Consider the following 19,386-nt stretch of genomic DNA (forward strand, 5'->3'; position numbering starts at 1 on the left):
GACAATTACATCACATACAGTGCAGGACAGCATTCAGCATAAAGAAGGGCTGTTGTGCACACAGGAAAACTTATATACACGAGAAGCACTTGAATTCTTCACCCTCTCAGACAGGATCCAGGGCTGCCCAGAGCAAGTGACCCACTACCCAACTCTGTATAGCCTCAGACCCATACCCACATTACTCTGGATGGAGAGGGAAGGAGAAGGCCCCTTGGTCAAGGACATGCCCTCCTGCCTTCCTGCAGGATGCCAGTGCATAGCCATTCCCTTGCCAGCTCAAACAGCCTCCTAAGCCTACTAAGACACAGAGAGTCTCTTCATCATAAAAATGTAATGTGTTAACTTGTTAATAAAAAAATAGCTGTTGCTTTTTACCATGGCAACTTTCAGCTCAACAGCTGGGAAAATAAGATCCTTTATGGTAGAGGTATGGTAAATTCACTGAAAAAAACAAAATACACTTCCCTGATTTCTTTGAATGCTTAGACTTCATTTTAAATGACATTTCATTTGCACAACCCCACTACCACCTCAGATCAAGTCAAGGGTTTGGTTTGTTTGTGTATGACTACCAGAAAGCAAAAACTACAGGGTCCATATTTTCAGTGCATAGGAATATACAAGGTTTGATCCAGAAATGAATGCCACGATTTTTTTCTCATTCTTTAATTGCTCAAACAAGTCCCCCTCCCACTCCACTCCACGACTGCCACCTCAGCTGCCTTACCACCACTCAACAAGTTCACCCACTGCGCTTTCAAGCACCCTTACAGAAAGCCCCTTTCCTTTTACAGCATGAACAAATAACTGCTGGTGATAGAAGAAAAGGTTCCCAAGTCCTCACTGCTGCAGCCATATTGAGTTGACCTTGCCTTTCCCTTGGGAGGTAGTGAGCGCCCTGCTTTATGTGGCTGACTCAGAGACATGGGATACCAACTGGGAGAGAGGGGAGAGAGTGAATGGTTAGGGAGAGTCCAACCTATTAACTGTGCCCCGCTGCTGTATATGTGCCAAGTGTACCCATCAGATACTGACTCTTGAACACAATTTACCAGACTAAATCGGCAGCTCTTCACAGAGAAATTCATTCTTACTGACTGCTTCATAAATGTAGTTTGTAATAATGCATTAACAGTTTATAACATATAGCAACTGTCGTTCTTTACATTTAATAGAGTAGTAAGATACAAGTATTATTAATCACATCATTCTTCAGTCAAGCTTCTAGAGATACGTTCAGTTGTGGCTTAATTTTGTTTTCTCACTGACAGTTATGCTTTATTAATGTAAAAAAGAACATTCATCTTTTTTTATTTTTCCTTCATTTTGTGCTTCTAATCATTATATTTGGTTTTCCAGTTTAATTTTAAGATACATCACTGGGTATTTTATGCAGCAACATTAATTTAAGTGTTTAAGGTGCATAAGTCTCTGCCTGCCTGCTGTCTGTCTCTTTCATCCTTAGCATTCCTTCCAGGGTCTTCAAAACCAACAATAACTTCTCTTTGTCCAGCTATTTTTGTTGACTGTAACATGACCAAATGGCCCTTTTATATGTGCACAGCAGTGCCAACCACCTGATGTTACATGCCTTTTTCCTAGCTATTTTAAACACACACACACACACACACACACACACACACACACACACGAGTTTTAATAAGCTGATACCATATGGAAGCTCTCAGTAACCTAAAATCTTCTTCAAACATTTTAATTTTAAATGTTTGCTCTGAGCTTTCAAGTTTCCACTGCCAACTTTCTCCCTTCCTCCCCACCCAAATCCTAAATAAACTGCAGTAAGAAGAGGAGAAATGTGTTAATGCTTCTCTGATGTTTCAAACAAATCATAATAAAGAGATTCCCCCTTTTTAAATGTCAGCTCCTACTAACCATGTTCCCTACTTTTTGGAGTACAACGTATCTTGCAACTAACATCAGATTTAGTTTCATCCGTTCATTCACAGAACACTTTTGCCAAGGTCCAGCTGTTAAATAATGAATTATAAGAACCTCATTTAACAGAGCAACAAAGTAAACTTGTTATTTCTGGCATCATTAGGCTAGAAAAACAGCATCAAGACCCAACTCCAATAATCTGGAAGATAAGAATTAATAATCTCATTAAATAAGACAAACGGATTCTGCAGGTGTATGTTTCAAACACTATACAGAATTACATACATCTATTAGCAGATCTGAGAAGGAACTTTGACATATCTGGTTCACACATTTATGTTTGCATCCCAACAGCACAAAATGTCCACAAAACTTTTTCAAGGTGTAAAGTGTACGTTTATGAGGCTGATTACCTGAAAATTACTGTCCCACTGCTGCATGTTTATGTGACTGACAGCTGCATCCCCTCAATTCTCCAACTCTGGGTACCTGTTACATGGCTTTGTTGTTAGAACAAGCACCCTTGCTGGTGAACATACAGCCTCCAGCATTGTAATAATTCTCAACTGAGTTATAGATGTGCTCCTAGCCAGCCCCTCCTGGATTATATTTCAGAGTGACACCAGCAAATTCTCAGTCCCAGACTTGTCATCAGAAACATGCATCTTGTACTGCTCAGTACCCTCCCAGACAATTCAAGGTCATAGAAAGTCCGTCATATCATTCATAGAAAATGATATGCACAAAAGTCCTGTTATCTAAATGGAAGTTCCAAACAGAGAGAAGAAGAATAGTGAAGGGAAGAGGGGAAGAGAGGCATAGTGAAAGGAAGAATAGAGAGGAACAGAGTCTCTGGAATGCGGGGGGCACACAGAGATTCTCTCATCCCAGGGTGGCCCTGATAAGGAATGGCTTGTGGGGGGCGGGGGGGGAGGTTAAACAAAGGCTCTGACATGGGGAAGAGAGGGAACACAGAGCTACTGGCATGATGGAGATGTTAGGGAGGTTGTGGCAAGGTTCTCTGAAACAGAGGGGAATGAGAAGGACTTGAGGGGGGAAATAAAGAGAGGCAGGGATCCTGTGGTGTTTGACCTACAGAAGCAATGAAGTGTGTGATCTCCTAGATAAAAAAGTGAATGCTGAGATTTTTGTGCAATATAACTCTAAGAGCTATGTCAAATTGGCTACTACATCCCAGAAGGGTTGGGACTATCACCCAACCTAACCTACCAGAGAAGAACAGTGCAGCTCTGTGGGCCCTGACACTTCAAGAAGAGAACAAGGAGAGACAAACTTCACTTAGGGTGTGTAGCCAGACAAAGGTCTCCCCCTTACAAGCCAGCTTGCTGCCCCTCCTGAGGTGCCTCACAAGCACACAGGGCACGGAACAGCTGCTGACAGCACAGTCTTTGATGTCTCCCACAGAGGCCCAGATGTGCTAGCTCATCGTGACCCTGAGAAACAGAAAGTACAGATAAAAGGCTAACAGGCTAACTGTCAATAAGGGGGCCTCAGGAAATTACCCCAGCTGGCATTGATGGATTTGATGCGCCCACACAGCCATCCCAGAAGAGAAATCTCCGCCCGTGTAAAAGAATGTCCTGTATTCCCAAAATTGCTTATCTCCTGTCTTACAAGTGCAAATTAAGTAAGAATTGCCCTTGTAAAAACTGGTGTCACAAAAGACAGACCAGTACGATCTGGCACCACAGATAAGAAAGAGGATACGTGACCCAAGGGGTATAAAGATGGGCCCAGCAGCACACTGACTGAGTGCATCTTCACCAACTACCTGCTGGTTGGGTCAGGTGATTGCCTCCCGAGGTCCGCAACTGGGGACGCCCAACCTCGTATTCGTCTTTCCGCAGAATTGAGTGACCGATCCTGGCTTGGCTACACTGGTATTGAGAGACGCAAGGAGGGTAAGATATACCCACATTAAGGTCTCCTTTTGGTGTGCACAGTTAAAGAATTAGAGCTCTATAGATAGATGCTGTTGCATTAAGACATCGTGGTATTGAATTGTAATGTAACCTGTTAACACCTGTACTCTGCTAGCATATAAGAAGTAGACAACAGCCTTTTGTAACCGCACGCTTATAACTGTAGCTTAATACACTTGTAACTAGTGAAGATCTAAGCCTGACTGCTGTTACTCTCTCTCACTACAACACAGCTGGCACAATCAAAAGAACTTTAACCATTTGGTTACCACAGCCTGGCCATAGGTGAGAGTGCTAAGAGCCTAGTGTAGAGTTGCGCCGCCTCCACGGGGCAGACTTCTGGGGCGCCCATCAGCCAATCATGGCTGTCCGCTGCGACAGGACAGTGCGTCCTAGCAATTGAAGTCTCGGGTGTGGAAAGGCTCTTAGTGCTACCATTGGGGCACCCGTCAGTCAATCTTGGCTGCCCGCTGCGACGGAGCTCCCTGATCTATCTGTAAAAGACTCGGGTGTTTAGGACCCTGGGGCATCCGTCAGCCTGGCCCAGGCTGCCCGCTGCGAAGGAGCCCTGAGCTCTAGCAGTTAAAGACTCGGATGGTAACAAGGGCATAGTTGGTACCTCACTGCACATTACCCGGCCATCGGCTAACAGGGTGCAGAGGGCCTTGTTTTAATTTCCATTTTCAAAATCTTGCAGATCCAAATCTGAACATACAGCTCGGGCCCCACTACTGTGGATATGAATGCACTCAAAGGCTAGGCATGTTTGGATCAAGAAACCTGATGCAATCCCAACTCTATTTCCCTCCTCACTTGCTCTAGCTTTGTTAGCCTGCTCTGTCCCTTCACACAAACTCACCACTCTGTGTCACAGCTTTTCCCCCTCACCTTGTTATTTCAAATTTACCTCCTCTCATCTCTCTGCTTCACTGACTCTCCATTTTCAAAACTCATCTGGAGACGTTATTTTGTCCCCTTGCCTACTGTGGTACATCAACATGAATCTGTCAATAATTCATGTTTGATATAGAACCAAATTAATGCCAAGAGGTCAAAATTCACCTTTTGCAGAAAGCCAGGACGAAAACATTTTTGATGCCATTGATGTCCTGAATTTCACCCAGATATAGTTATAAAAATGATATGAGCCCTGTGCATTTAACCACTTACGAAAGGAACTCTGTGAGCTGACTTCTAAATGAAGCTTCCAGCCAGGAAAAGCAACACACAAAAATAGGATTCTCTATGCAAGAACAAAGAGAAAAGAGCCCAGGGAAACGGCAAGTTTACCTGGGAATAAGAATGTGAAAGATGAAGGCAAAATGTAAATGTTAATCCAAAGCAGTAAGTACAATATTGAATAACTAGGAAAATATGGTTACTCACTCTCTGTAACTGTTGTTCTTTGAGATACGTTGCTCATCTCTATTCCAACTAGGTGTGCATGGTCCAAATACGCGGCTGTCAGATTACCCCTCTGGTTAGCAGTGGAGCCCCCCTGGAGTGGCAATGGTGTGGCATACTAAACATGATTCTGCCTACCTGACCACTCCTCAGTTCCTTCTTGCTGGATACTCTGACAGAAAGAAAGGAGGTTGGGAATGGAATAATACGAACAAAACATCTTCTGGAACAGTTATGAAAGTTGAGTAACAGTTGTTTCTCCCTCGAGTGCTACCTCATATAAATTCCAATTAGGTGATTCACAAACTTTACCGAGGAGGAGGGGTCAGTGTTAACAAGTTGCTAACTTAAGCACTGAGGTGCCAAATTCTACATCCTGTCTGAACTGAGTGCACTATCACAGGGTGACATGAAGGTATGCATGGAAGACAACATCAGAGCCCTGTAGATCTCCTTGGCTATGGCTATACTAGTGGGTTTCATCAACAAAACTGGTGGAATGTCCACACACAAAATGCATTTTGTTGACAATATGTCGACAAAAGTCGGTAATTTCGCTGCCAAATTCTGTCTCTCACAGATGAGGAGGAGTGCCTTTTTGTCAACAGGTTCTGTCAACAAAAAAGTTGTGTGGATGCTCGGGGGTGGGGGGGGGCCCTCCTCTCAACATACAGAGCAGCCGGAACAATGTGCAACACTGTCCACTGTGTTTCTGGGTGCCTGTTTTGTCAAGAGAGTGGCTGGACAGTCTGGCTACTCTGGCAACAGGACCCTTCGTTGCTGCTCTGGCAACAGAGTGGAGCGGTCTTTCGATTGGCTTTTGTGTGTGGCTGCACTCTGTCGACAGAAGTTTTGTTGGGAAATCTCTTCTGACAGTGACTTCTGTCGACAAATCACTGTAGTGTAATATGAGCCTGGAAAGCAGTCAAAGAGGCCTGTGCCCATGTGAAATGGGCTGCAAGAAGTGGTCGGGGAACCTTGACCAGGTCAGAGCACATCTGAATACTTGCTATAATCCAGGAGAAAATGCACTGTGATGAAATTGGCAGCCCTTCATGCAATCTGTCACTGCCACAAACAACTGAGAGGATTTGCCAAAGGGTTTGGTGCAGTCGATGTATAAGGCGAGTGCCCCTCTGACATCAAGGGAGTTCTGTGGAGTTTAGGGTCAAAAAGCAGGTAGGAGCATATCCTGGTCAGTACAGAAGCTGGAAACCACTTTCAGAAGGAAAGCCAGGTGAGGTCGAAGGTGGATCTTTTCCTTATGAAAAATTCTGTACCTTGTCTCTGACATCAGGATATGGCCCTCCAATACCACTTGAGTGGAGGTGATGGCTACCAGAAAAGCCACTTTCCATGAGAGTTATAGATGGGATTATATAGCCAGGGGCTCAAATGGAAATCCTATGAGCACTGTAAGGACCAAGCTGAGATCCTATGTAGGGGCACGGAGCTGGACGGGTGAGTAGAATGTGTCCCTACTATTAAGGAAGGCCACCTTGCAGAGAAGTTCCTTCAGTGCCCTGTAACCCATGGAAGGAGAGGCGGCGATGGATGTGCTCACTGTCAGTGGGTCTCAATCCTGAGTACCCACAGACTGCAGCAGGGCCAGACCTGAAGTGCCTCTGCATACAGTGGTTATGAGAAGGACGGTACCAGGCAGAACAAGGGCTCTGGGCATGCCACTGGTGCTCATATGAGCAAAACCTCAAATGGCGCCAGGGTCCCCTGTAGCTTGGTTTGAGGCACGCTGAAGGCGGCTGGATCACTGACAACTCCAAGCTGGACCACAGATACTCTCTAGCAGGAATGGCTCTGAAAGAATTGGCTGTGAGATTGGTGCCATGAGTCAGACTGAAAGTGTCCTTGGTGCAGTGCTGGGACTCCAAGCAGAGGGACACTGTAACTGGAGCAGGTGAGCCCAACATGGCTGACTTTCCCCAGCAGGATAGCTGACAAGGGGGAGGTCTGTATCACGTAGGCACCAAAATTCCCTGACCCTTCCGATCAGACCCCACATCCCTGGCCTGCTCCTGCACCCCCATACACCCCGCCTGGATCCTGCACTGACTAGTCCAAGCCTGCTCCTGTACTCTCCTTCCCACACAGATCCCACCTCCTACGCCTAGCTCACTTCCTGGAAGCCCCCTCCTGCACACTTGCACACTGAACAGCAGTGGGGAGCATGCAGGCCATCTGCTGGTGCTCCCTGTGGGGGCAGCCCAGGGTGGCAGGGGCCACAGAGCAGAAGCCAGCAGCTTCTCCCCAGGGCAGGTTGAGTTGGCAGGGGCTGTGCTGCTGGCCAGTGACTGCCCAATGGGGCACTTGCTGCCCCTGTGGTCATTTGTGAACATAACTGTCCCTGTCATCTCACCCTCTATTTTTGTTTGAGATGAAACAATCACATTCCATGCATATCCCATTATCCTGGTAAATCCAAACCCTGACCTTGCTTTAAATTATGTAAGAGGAAGGTGCATACCAAATTTGGTGGATCTTAGCTCTAACTATTTAGGAGGAGTTCCTGAACAAACAGATTAACAGATGGACGGACATACAGATACACTGGCTTCTACCTCGAACTTTAGAGGCTCCTGCACTAAGATCTAAAATATATACAGTAAGATTAAAAATGCTTCATATCATCTAGCAAAAGAACTTAGGTTCTTGTTAACCAGAAATGTGAAGTGACCCAACAAATTCAAACTCTGTTTTTAACCTCCAGAAAATATCACCTTGTATTTCCTGACTTAGCTAGTTTAAATCTTTCATAAGCCAAACTTCTGAGACAATTTCTTCATTTTAAACCCTAGTTGAGTGGGCCTCAGCCTTTTCAGACTACTGTACTCCTTTCATCAGTCTGGTTTGTCTTGAGTACCTGTAAGTTTCATCTCATTTAGGAGCTACTTGCTTATGAAATCAGACATAAATACACTACAGGTTCATAGCATACTATTACTGAAAAATTGCTTACTTTCTCATGTTTACCATATACTTATGAAATAAATCAACTAGAATATAAATATTGTACTTATATTTCACAGTATAGTATATAGAGCAGTATAAACAAATTGTATGAAATTTGCCCTGCTTTCACTTTTGTTTTTTACGTAGCTTGTTGTAAAATTAGGCACATAACTAGATTAGTAGATGTATACCCTGGAAGACCTTTGAGTACACCAGATGTATGCATACCCTTTATTGAGTAACCCTGCCCTGTAGCATTATATGGAATATCAGAAGGCAGTGCTTTAAAAGAAGACTTCAAAAATTCTCATAAAATAATCTAACAAGATCAGTCCCAATTTTCTAGCTTTCTGAAATGTGCACTCAGTACTGTATCTCTGAAGCTATCCTAGACCGTTAGTAGTGAATACTTGAAGGACCCCTAGCATTTCAAAACTGGAAGCAAATATCAACTTCTGTAGATACATTTGTAAAGCCTAGTATGGAAATCTGGTTATTAACATACAACCAAGAAATCTGCAGTCTCCTTATTCAAAGTTGTACAGGGAAAGTAGGAAACACCTACTTGCATATGAAATCCTCTCTGACTTTACTTATGTGTTCTGATCCTGGCATTGAAGCACTTCCTTTAAATAACACCATAATTTCCCAACAGCCACTCTACAAAAGCTGACTGTTTTCTGGTCCTTATGGTATCATTTCCCTTCCCCGTCTCATATGGCTATATTTCTTTTCATGCAATTGAAGAGATTGTTTCATTCTCTTTTTGCCTTGCTCCTATATCACAAATCATTCTCTAAAATGAAATACTCAAAACACAATCAAAAGAAGGAAACAAAAATTTCATGATCACAACAGATTTATAATATATACATTTTGAATTAAATGGGACATTCAGAGCAAGGAAGTAGGCAAACAATCTTTGGATTTCAGTGTTCTGATCACATTTTAACAAGAGCAATACAGAGATGAGCGTTACAGTGCAGCTCAATCAGGCTCACACAAAAATGCAAGAGTGATTTTTCTGAAAATGTAGGTGTGAAAATGTTGGTCTGCATTTCTTTAGCAAAGAAGAGATTAAGAAAGGGTAGCAAAATAATCATCTATACATCAAAAATATAGCAAGGAATAGAAAGTAGAACTGGTGCAACACTGCAGCCGCATCTACACGTGCCGGCTACTTCGAAGTAGCCGCGCCAACTTCGAAATAGCGCCTGCCACGTCTACACGTGGCGAGCGCTATTTTGAAGTTGACATCGACGTAAGGCGGCGAGACGTCGAAGTTGCTATCCGCATGAGGAGACGGGAATAGCACCCTACTTCGACGTTGAAACGTCGAAGTAGGGCACGTGTAGCCGATCCGCGTCCTGCAACATCGAAATAGCGGGGTCCGCCATGGTGGCCATCAGCTGAGGGGTTGAGAGACGCTCTCTCCAGCCCCTGAGCTCTATGGTCGCCATGTGCAGCAGCCCCTTAAAGCTCCCCACCCCCTGCCTTCCTGTGCAGGAAGCTGAGAGAGCGTGCAGGTGGCAGCACAGCCACACAGCCTGCCTGCACGCCACCCTGCAGCCCAGAGACAGCCCCCCGATGCGATCGCTGCCCGCCAGCCACCCAAGCGCCCCCAGGGCACCCTCCCCAAGGGGAGCCAGGGCTCCCAGCCTGGCAGCCAGCCAGGGAAGAGGCAGCGGGGCCCCTCCTGGACGGAGGCCGAGATCTGGGACCTGCTGGGGCTCTGGAGCGAGGAGGAGGTGCTCCAGGTAATGGGGAGCAAGAGGCGGAACGTGGACGTGTTCGCTCGGCTGGCTGAGGGCCTGGCCACCCGGGGTCACCCTGCCTGCACTCCTGACCACGTCAGGAGTAAGGTCAAGGAGCTGCGGCAGGGTTACGCCCGGGCCCAGGATGCAGTCAGCCGATCTGGGGCCGCCCCCGTCACTTGCCCCTTTTACAGGGAGCTCAGGGAAATCCTGGGCCCCTGGCACACCTCTTCCCCGCTGGCCACTCTTGACACCTCGGCCAACGAGCCCCAGCAGGCCCCGGAGGCGAAGTCCGCCCCCGACGCAAGCCCCGCACCCCAGGGGCCCCCCCAGGAGCCCACCCCAGGGATGCTGGAGGAGGAGGAGGAGGAGGAGGGGGAATCCTCCTCCAGCGACGGGGGGCTCCACATCACGCTGCCAACTCGGAGTTCCAGCAGGGTGTCTGCCCATAGGGTGTCCCCCAACTGTGGGAGCGGACCGTCAGGTATATACCCCCCTGGTGCACACCCCCGGGGCTGAGGGGCGGGGGTAATAGATATGACCAGGGCCCTCCACATGCCCAGATGACCATGGCCCCAAGGACAGCAGTGGCATGACCCTCAGAAGAGTGCATCAGCCCCTGCCCCCCCAGCACGACAGTGCCATGCCCCATCCCTGGGGATGGGGGGAGAGGAACCTCGGGTCCCCCGGGGGGAGGGGGTGGGACACCCATTAGCAGCAGCATCATCTCCCAGGGACAGGGATGGGGAACCAGCAGCAGAGGGGTGGGGGAACAAGGGCCACGGCTCGGGGCCCACACTAATGGCTGTCTCCACTCTTCTTCCCCCCTGTGTTCCACAGCTGCACCATCGGAGGGACCGGAGAGCGCCGGCGAGGTGTCAGTGGTCCCAGAGAGCCCACCGGGGCCATCACTGCAGGCCAGCTCCTTGGCGGAGCACCGACGAGCCCCAGGGCGGGGACAACGGAGGACCCAGCACCACCACCGGACGGCGACGGACCCCCAGCTGCTGGCGATCCTCCAGCGGCAGCTGGAGGTCTTGGAGCAGCGCCTGCAGGTGGACGAGCGGTGCCTCCATCTGCAGGAACGGGCGCTGGCCTGGTGCCAGGAGGCATGGGGGGCCTTTATGCGCACGTTTGAGCGCATCGCGGACTACCTGGCCCCCCATGCCGCGCCGGCCGCTGCTCTGCCCACCCTGCCTGCTCCACCCGCCACTCCACCCGCTGCTCCACCCGCTGTCCCACCGCCGTCCGCCGCCGAGGGGGACCTGGGGCCTGCTGACACCCGCCGGCCATATCTGCTGGTTCGCCCGTCCCCCAGCCAGCCCGGCCAGGGCTGAGGCCGAGGCGAGGGTTGCGCCCGCCAACCCCCAGCGCTGGACATTAGGGGGTGCGGGGCCCAGGACGTGGCCCCCCCTCCCCCTTTGTACATATCCCCTTTATTTATGTTGTATATAGTTTGTATTAGACCCCTGTTATTTTATGATACCTGCCCCCCCATGTAAATAGTTCTCCCCTTCCTTGTGTTCCACTGTTTTTTGGTTATCATATAATATATAATATTTATATTTGTAGTAATAATATAATAATAAGAATTCACCGTTTTGTGGTTTCACGAACAACAGGTCTATTTTTATTTGCAAGAAAAGTGTGGGGGGGGTGCTCTTGGGTGCTCTGTGGTGTGGGTGTAGGGGCAGGGAGTGTTGTGGAGGATGGGGGGGTGCAGTGGGGGGCCTGCCAGCGTTCACCCTGCGGCCTGGTCGAAATGGGCCCGCAGGGCCTCCCGGACCCGGATCCCCTCGGGGTCTACCTGGCGACTGGGGGCAGCAGGTGGCTGCACGTCAGCCCTGCCAGCCTCCACAGCCCAGCCCTGAAACAATGCCTTCCCCTTGCTCTCCACCAGGTTGTGGAGGGCGCTGCATGCGCCCACAATCTGGGGGATGTTGGTGGGGCCCGCATCAAGGTGGGTGAGGAGACACCTCCAGCGCCCTTTGAGGCGGCCAAGTGTGCGCTCAACCACCTGGCGCACGTGGTTCAGGCACATGTTGAAGCGCTCCTGGCTGGCTGTGAGATGGCCCGTGTAAGGGTGCATGAGCCAGGGCCGGAGGGGGTACGCCGCATCTGTGACGATGCAGAGGGGCATGGTGGTGTCCCCCACAGGGATCTCCCACTGGGGGATGTAGGTCCCCGCCTCCAGCCGGTGGCACAGGCCCGAATTCCTGAATACCCGGGCGTCGTGGGTGCTGCCAGGCCAGCCAACATAAATGTCCAGGAAGCACCCCGGCTGTCCACCAAGGCCTGGAGGACCACCGAATGGTACCCCTTCCTGTTCAGGAAGCGTCCTCTGCTGTGCTCCGGAGCTCGGATGGGGATATGGGTCCCATCCAGAGCCCCGAAGCAATTTGGGAAGCGCAGGGTGGCAAACCCCGCGATGGCGGCATCCAGGTCCCCAAGCCGCACAAGCCTGTGGAGGAGCAGGGCGTTGATGGTGTGGATGACCTGCAGGGGAAGGACATGGGAGAGCACCAATGAGGGGTGTGCAGGGTGTGTCTGGCCTTCCACCCCCAGGGCTCCCCTCCCCTCCATCCCCAGGGCTCACCTCCTCTCCCCTCCCAGGGCTCCCTTCCACCCCCCAGGGCTGCCCTCCCCCCCAGGGCTCCCCTCCACCCCCAGGGCTGCCTCCCCCTCCCTGTGGGTCCTCTTACCTCCATGAGGACAGCCCCGACGGTGGCCTTGCCCATGCCAAACTGCTGCCCCATGGATTGGCAGCTGTCTGGAGTGGCCAGCTTCCAGAGAGTGATGCCGACCCGTTTCTCCACGCTGAGGGCACGCCGCATGGCGGTGTCCTGGTGCCTCAGTGCGGGGGTGAGCCACTGGCAGAGCTCCAGAAATGTCTGCCGGCTCATACGAAAGTTCTGGAGCTAGCGGTCATCGTCCCACTCGCCAAGCACCAGCCACTCCCACCATTCGGTGCTCATGGGGTAGCTCCACAGCCGGCGGCGTGTGCAGTGGGGGGGAGGGGCAGGGGGCAGCAGGGTCTGGGGTTGCTTCCTCCTCCCCTGGGGGCAGCTCCTCTTCCACGAATAAAAGGTGATCAGCTGCCTCCTGCATGGCATTAAGCAGGGCGAGCACTGCTCCTGCAGGGGCGGCTGGGTGGACCTCTGGCCGCTGCTGCTGCTGCTGCTGCTGCTGGGGGTCCATAACTGCTTCACCGAGGTGTGTGTGCCTATGGCTCTGCAAACCGCGTGCTGTGCAGGCTGAGTGTGTCTGGGAGGGGCCCTTTAAGGGAGCGGCCAGCTGTTGCCCCGTAAGTGCTAGTCCGCCCTGTGACCCTGTCTGCAGCTGTTCCTGGCACCCTTATTTCGATGTGTGCCTCTTTGGCGTGTAGACGCTCCCCTGCAGCGCCTACTTCGATGTGGTGCTGCCCAACGTCGACGTTGAACGTTGACAGTACCAGCCCTGGAGGACGTGTAGACGTTATTCATCAAAATAGCTTATTTCGATGTCGCTACATCGAAATAAGCTATTTTGATGTAGCATACACATGTAGACGTAGCCTGCATGACCTGAAACACGAGCAAATACCAACTTAAGCTAAATGCAGAAGGCAACAAAGTGAATCTATGAAACAGCTCTTTGCATAACTGACACTTCAATAAACTTTAAAGTAGTTAACCTTAAATTATCCAGGTCCACTACAGGAAGCACGAGCATGAGGCCATGTTTCCTTGACATTTCTAATCTGATAAAGATACTTCACCAACTTCTATAATATCATACAGCCTTATAAATAACTGAGTTTAGTTATAAGAAGGGATTAGCTTGGGTCTGAAAAATGTCACTTTTTAATTCACTTTGTCTAGAACTGTTTTGCTGGGAGATATTAGTGACTGTTATCAAGTGCCTCTGATACAGAGGCAAACACAGTTATCATTAAAGTTGTTGGGCCTCCTAGCCACCCTTCATTCACATGAAAAGGAAGAGGCAATTCAGCTCCTTTAAAGAGTCCTATAGCTGAAGACAGTGGAAATCAAACACTAAGCTGTATACCAGGCTGCTCAGCAGCAAAGCCACGCATGCAAGATTCCTCCCTGGGAACTGGTTTCAAATACAGGGGATGCAGCATTGACTGGCTGGAGAAGTGTGTGTGTGGTGTGTGTGTGTGTGTGTGTGAGAGAGAGAGAGAGGGAGAGAGAGAGGGAGAGGAAGATAACCAAAAAAAGGCCAGAGTAGCATGGCCTGAGAATGCAGCAGAGACAGAACTCCTTGGGGCACAGGACTGGCTGCAAAGGCAAGCTTGGAAATCATAAGCAGGTAAACTACCTGTTTTGTTTGTTCTAATTTGAATTTGGATGGCTCTTAAAAGGGCTTGGAATTGCTCATTGTACTACCCCAAATACTTCATAATCACACAACAAAAAAGTTAAAGGTATCCAAAACTATCCAAAGTATCCAAAAGTATCCAAAACTCAAAGATTCAAATAATTTCTCATTTTAATATTGCCTTTCTCTCTAGTCTATTGTCGTTCAAAAGGGAAAATCTGTGCTGTCTCTAAGACGCTAGCAAATGACCTTGTTCGGTCGGCGGCGGGGAGGAGAGGGAGAAGGAGTCAATATTAGATGGTAGATTTGAGGGCCTCAGTTGCTTTGCTCAAATCTCAAAACAAAGGGGAAGTGAAGTAAATATTGCATGACGCAGTAAAATGCAGGTGTTACCTTTGGATTGTACCTGGAAAACTCATGGAACAGCACATAGCTAAGACTCTTGCTTTATTTTCTCACCTTGAAAAATATTTGACTCATACACTTTATACTGTGGAAGATCAACATTTTCACTAAGATTGGGCTATACAGTGTGTCTACACTAGCCAGCTACTTCGAAGTAGCTGGCACAACATTGAAATAGCATGCGTCGCGTCTACACGCACTGTGTGCTATTTCGACGTTGAAATTGAAGTTAGGTGGCGAGATGTCGAAATCGCTATTCCTATCCGAAGATGGGAATAGCGCCCTACTTTGACGTTCAACATCGAAGTAGAGCATGTGTAGACGATCTGCATCCCACTACATCGAAATAGCAGGTCCTCCATGGCGGACATCAGCTGAGGAGTTGAGAGATGCTCTGTCCAGCCCCTGCAGGGCTCTATGGTTGCCACATGCAGCAGCCCTTAGCCCAGGGCTTCTGGCTGCTGCTGCTGCTGCAGCTGGGTGTCCACACTGTGTACAGGGTCTGCAAATGGTTGTTGGCTCTGGGGACCTCGTGCTGTGCAGGTTGAGTGTGTCCTGGAGTGGCCCTTTAAGGGAGTGGCTTGCTTCTGCCTCACAAGGGCTAGTCCAGCCTGAGACCCCGTCTGCAGGCTTTGCTGGCCCCTTATTTCGATGGGGAGCACTTGTGTGTGTGGACGTGCTGCATTTCCTTCCAGGGTGGCTGCTTTCGACATTCCCCATCGTTACTTCGATGTTGAATGTCGACGGCACCAGCCCTGGAGGACGTGTAGACAATATGCGTCGAAGTAGCCTATTTCAACGTTCTTACTTCAAAATAGGCTACTTCGACATAGTGTGGTAGTGTAGACGTAGCCGAATTATTCTTCGCTAGCCAGACTGGTCACAGCAGTGTTCCAGTGCAAGTTTAGCATTGCTGTGGTTGCCTGAGCCAGACCCTTACTGGATAGACAAAGAGAGAAAAAAGGATAACATGCAGTTGCAAAAGGAAACAGGATCCTTAAGGTCACATCTCAGGAGCTGCTCAGAACAGAGCTGTGAATGTGTTTATGTTATCTGGTTCACTCTTCTCATTAGGCCTGGCTACAGTTAGAACAATTTGCTAATCAAAAATAAGGCCCTATGGCAAATGTGAGTCCTGGAATGTTGTAGTGGACATAACTATGATTGGAAAAGCTGACCAATGTGGAGATAATAACGATTCCTGTCAGCCTTTCCAGCCACAACGGAGCAGAGTACACTGAAAAATGCTCCTAAAACATGTTGAAAAGGAGTGGCCACCTTGTTCCATCAAAATTATCCATCAAAGCACATTTCTCACCATTCTAAATGGACAACTCCTTTCAAACAGAGGCAGCAGTTCTTTTCAGTGAAAACTAATCTATTCTGTTCTTTCAACTGAAATTTTACCTATAAGTTTAGAGGTTACAATGCCCTTTCTCTAACTTTTCACTCATTTTTGGGCAACATAAGTTCCAAAGTTTTGAGTTCCAAAATGATCACTTTTTGTATATCATGTTCTGGGGCAGCACAGTATATACCAGAATAGCTATAGAAAGTCTCTATGTGTGTATTTACAGCTAGAAACAAAGAAAAAAAATATCCCATGAGAAAAACTACCCTCATAAGATGTCCAATCTAGTACAGCAGATTCAAGAAGCAATGTATCAGTATCAGAACTTAAAAATGCTTGACCCAAAATGCAGACCAAACAAAGACCCAAGCCAAAAGAGTCAGGTTTGTACAAACAACAAGAGCTTGAAAAGAGAAGTGCAGATGCAGAAACTGAGGTATTCTACAAGGCAACAGCTACACCGCACCCTAAACTCGAAATAAGATATGCAATTTGTGCTTATTCAGTTTATTTCAAAATAGGCTATTTTGGCATTTGGCACTGTCTATACAGTGGCAAAATGTCAAAATACTGCACTATTTTGAGACATCCCTTACTCCTCCTGCAACAAGGTATACAGGGATGCCAAAATAGCATGCCCATTGTTTCAAAAAATATTTCAAAATAAAGGACCCTTTTCATAGATGCAGATAACTCTTCAGTGTAGACATAGTCCTGGTGTTCTCACTTCATTTTGGGCCAGATTCTGATATCTTTACTTATAGGGAGGAACGCCCTACTCCACAAATGGTCCCATTGACTTCAATGGGATTATTTGTAGGGTAAGATACTATTCACCCAGACTACAGATGTCAGAAACTAACCTTTATGAAGGAATCCTAGGTCTGTAAAATGGCAAGATTTCTGTGCTGTTGCCAATTTCGAGTGAATGTATTGTTAGGATGTAGGATGTAGAAATATGTTCCTTAGGCTACTGTTTCAGTAAGGCTACGTCTACACGTGCACCCTACATCGAAGTAGCTTATTTCGATGTTGCGACATCGAAATAGGCTATTTCGATGAATAACGTCTACACGTCCTCCAGGGCCGGCAACGTCGATGTTCAACTTCGACGTTGTGCAGCCCGACATCGAAATAGGCGCAGCGAGGGAACGTCTACATGTCAAAGTAGCACACATCGAAATAGGGATGCCAGGCACAGCTGCAGACAGGGTCAACGGGCGGACTAGCACTTCCGGGGCAACAGCTAGCCGCTCCCTTAAAGGGCCCCTCCCACATACACTCAGCCTGCACAGCACGCGGTCTGACGAACCATATAGGCACACAGACCCCGAGCGCCGCAGGCATGGACCCTCAGCAGCAGCAGCAGCAGCAGCAGCAGCAGCAGCAGCAGCTAGATGTCCACCCAGCCCTCCCGGCAGAAGCAGGGCTTGCCCTGGCTCTTGTCATGTTGGGGGCAGCTGGGCACCTTCTTGCCCCAGGAGAGGACATGCCCCCAGGGCAGCAGGGCTCAGCCCCTACCCTTGCAGCACCCCGCTCCACCCCCCGCCTCACACGCCGGCGGCTGTGGAGCTACCCCACCAGCACCGACTGGTGGGAGCGGCTGGTGCTTGGGGAGTGGGACGACGAGCACTGGGTCCGCCACTTCAGGATGACCTGACAGACATTCCTGGAACTGTGCCAGTGGCTCAGCCCCGCACTCAGGCACCGGGACACTGCCATGCGGCGTGCCCTCCCTGTGGAGAAACGGGTCGGCATCGCTGTCTGGAAGCTGGCCACTCCGGACAGCTACCGATCCGTGGGGCAGCAGTTTGGCGTCGGAAAGGCCACCGTCGGGGCTGTGTTCATGGAGGTAAGAGGACCCACAGGGGGAGGCCAGGGCAGGCCAGGGGGGCCAGGGCAGGGCAGGGCAGGGCAGGGCAGGGTAGGGGAGCCAGGGCAGGGCAGGGCTGGGCAGGGCAGGGGAGCCAGGGCAGGGCTGGGCAGGGCAGGGCAGAGCAGGCCAGGGGGGCCAGGGCAGGGGAGCCAGGCCAGGGGGGCCAGGGCAGGGCAGAGCAGGGCAGGGGGGCCAGGGCAGGGCAGGGCAGGGGGGCCAGGGCAGAGCAGGGCAGGGCAGGGGAGCCAGGGCAGGGCAGGCCAGGGGGGCCAGGGCAGGGCAGAGCAGGGCAGGGGAGCCAGGGCAGGGCAGGGCAGGGGGGCCAGGGCAGAGCACAGCAGGGCAGGGGGGCCAGGGCAGGGCAGGGCAGGGGGGCCAGGGCAGGGCAGGGCAGGGGGGCCAGGGCAGGGCAGGGCAGGGCAGGGCAGGACAGGGGAGCCAGGGCAGGCCTTGGTGGACAGCCGGGGACGGTTCCAGGACATTTACGTGGGCTGGCCTGGCAGCACCCACGACGCCCGGGTGTTCCGCAACTCGGGCCTGTGCCACCGGCTGGAGGCGGGGACCTACATCCCCCAGCAGGAGATCCCTCTGGGGGACACCACCATGCCCTTCTGCATCATCGCGGATGCGGCCTACCCCCTCCGGCCGTGGTTCATGCGCCCCTACACGGGCCACCTCTCCGCCAGCCAGGAGCGCTTCAACGGGCGCCTGAACCGTGCGCGCCAGGTGGTGGAGCGCTCATTTGGCCGCCTCAAGGGACGATGGCGATGTCTCCTCACCCGCCTGGATGCCAGCCCCAACAACATCCCCCAGATTGTGGGTGCCTGCTGCGCCCTGCACAACCTCGTGGAGAGCAAGGGGGAGAGCTTTCTTCAGGGCTGGGCCGCCGAGGCCGGCAGGGCACACCTCCAGCCACCTGCTGCCCCCAGTCGGCAGGTGGACCCAGAGGGGACCAGGGTCCGGGAGGCCCTGCGGGCCCACTTCGACGACCAGGCCGCGGGGTGAACTGTGCCCAGGCCCCCTACTGCCCGCCCCTTCCTCCCCCACACTCCTGCCCCAACGCCCACACCACCATGGAGCACCCCACCGCCCGCCCCCCACTTGTCCAGGAGAAATGACAGCACGAACTTGTGGGTGAACGTAAATGTTTTTTTTGTCCTCACGATTTTTTTTTTTTTTAAATAAAAAAATATATATATGTGAGACAGAAACCAAAAAGGAGGGACAAACGTTCAACAAAACCAAGATGGGCACAAATAAAACTATGTACAACAATAAAAATGAAAGCACTGTGCGCCATCAAAAGAAAAACAAAAGGCAGGGAGGAGAACGGGGAGAACTACGTACAGGGGGGGACGGGGCAAACAGGGGAAACACCCACACCACCCACCCAGTCCCCAAAGTCTGTCCAACAAGGGGGGGGCCACGTCCTGGGCCCCTCGCCCCTACAGCCGAGCAGTGGGC

Source organism: Carettochelys insculpta, chromosome 2 (genome assembly GCF_033958435.1).
Source record: "Carettochelys insculpta isolate YL-2023 chromosome 2, ASM3395843v1, whole genome shotgun sequence".
NCBI lineage: Eukaryota > Metazoa > Chordata > Testudines > Carettochelyidae > Carettochelys > Carettochelys insculpta.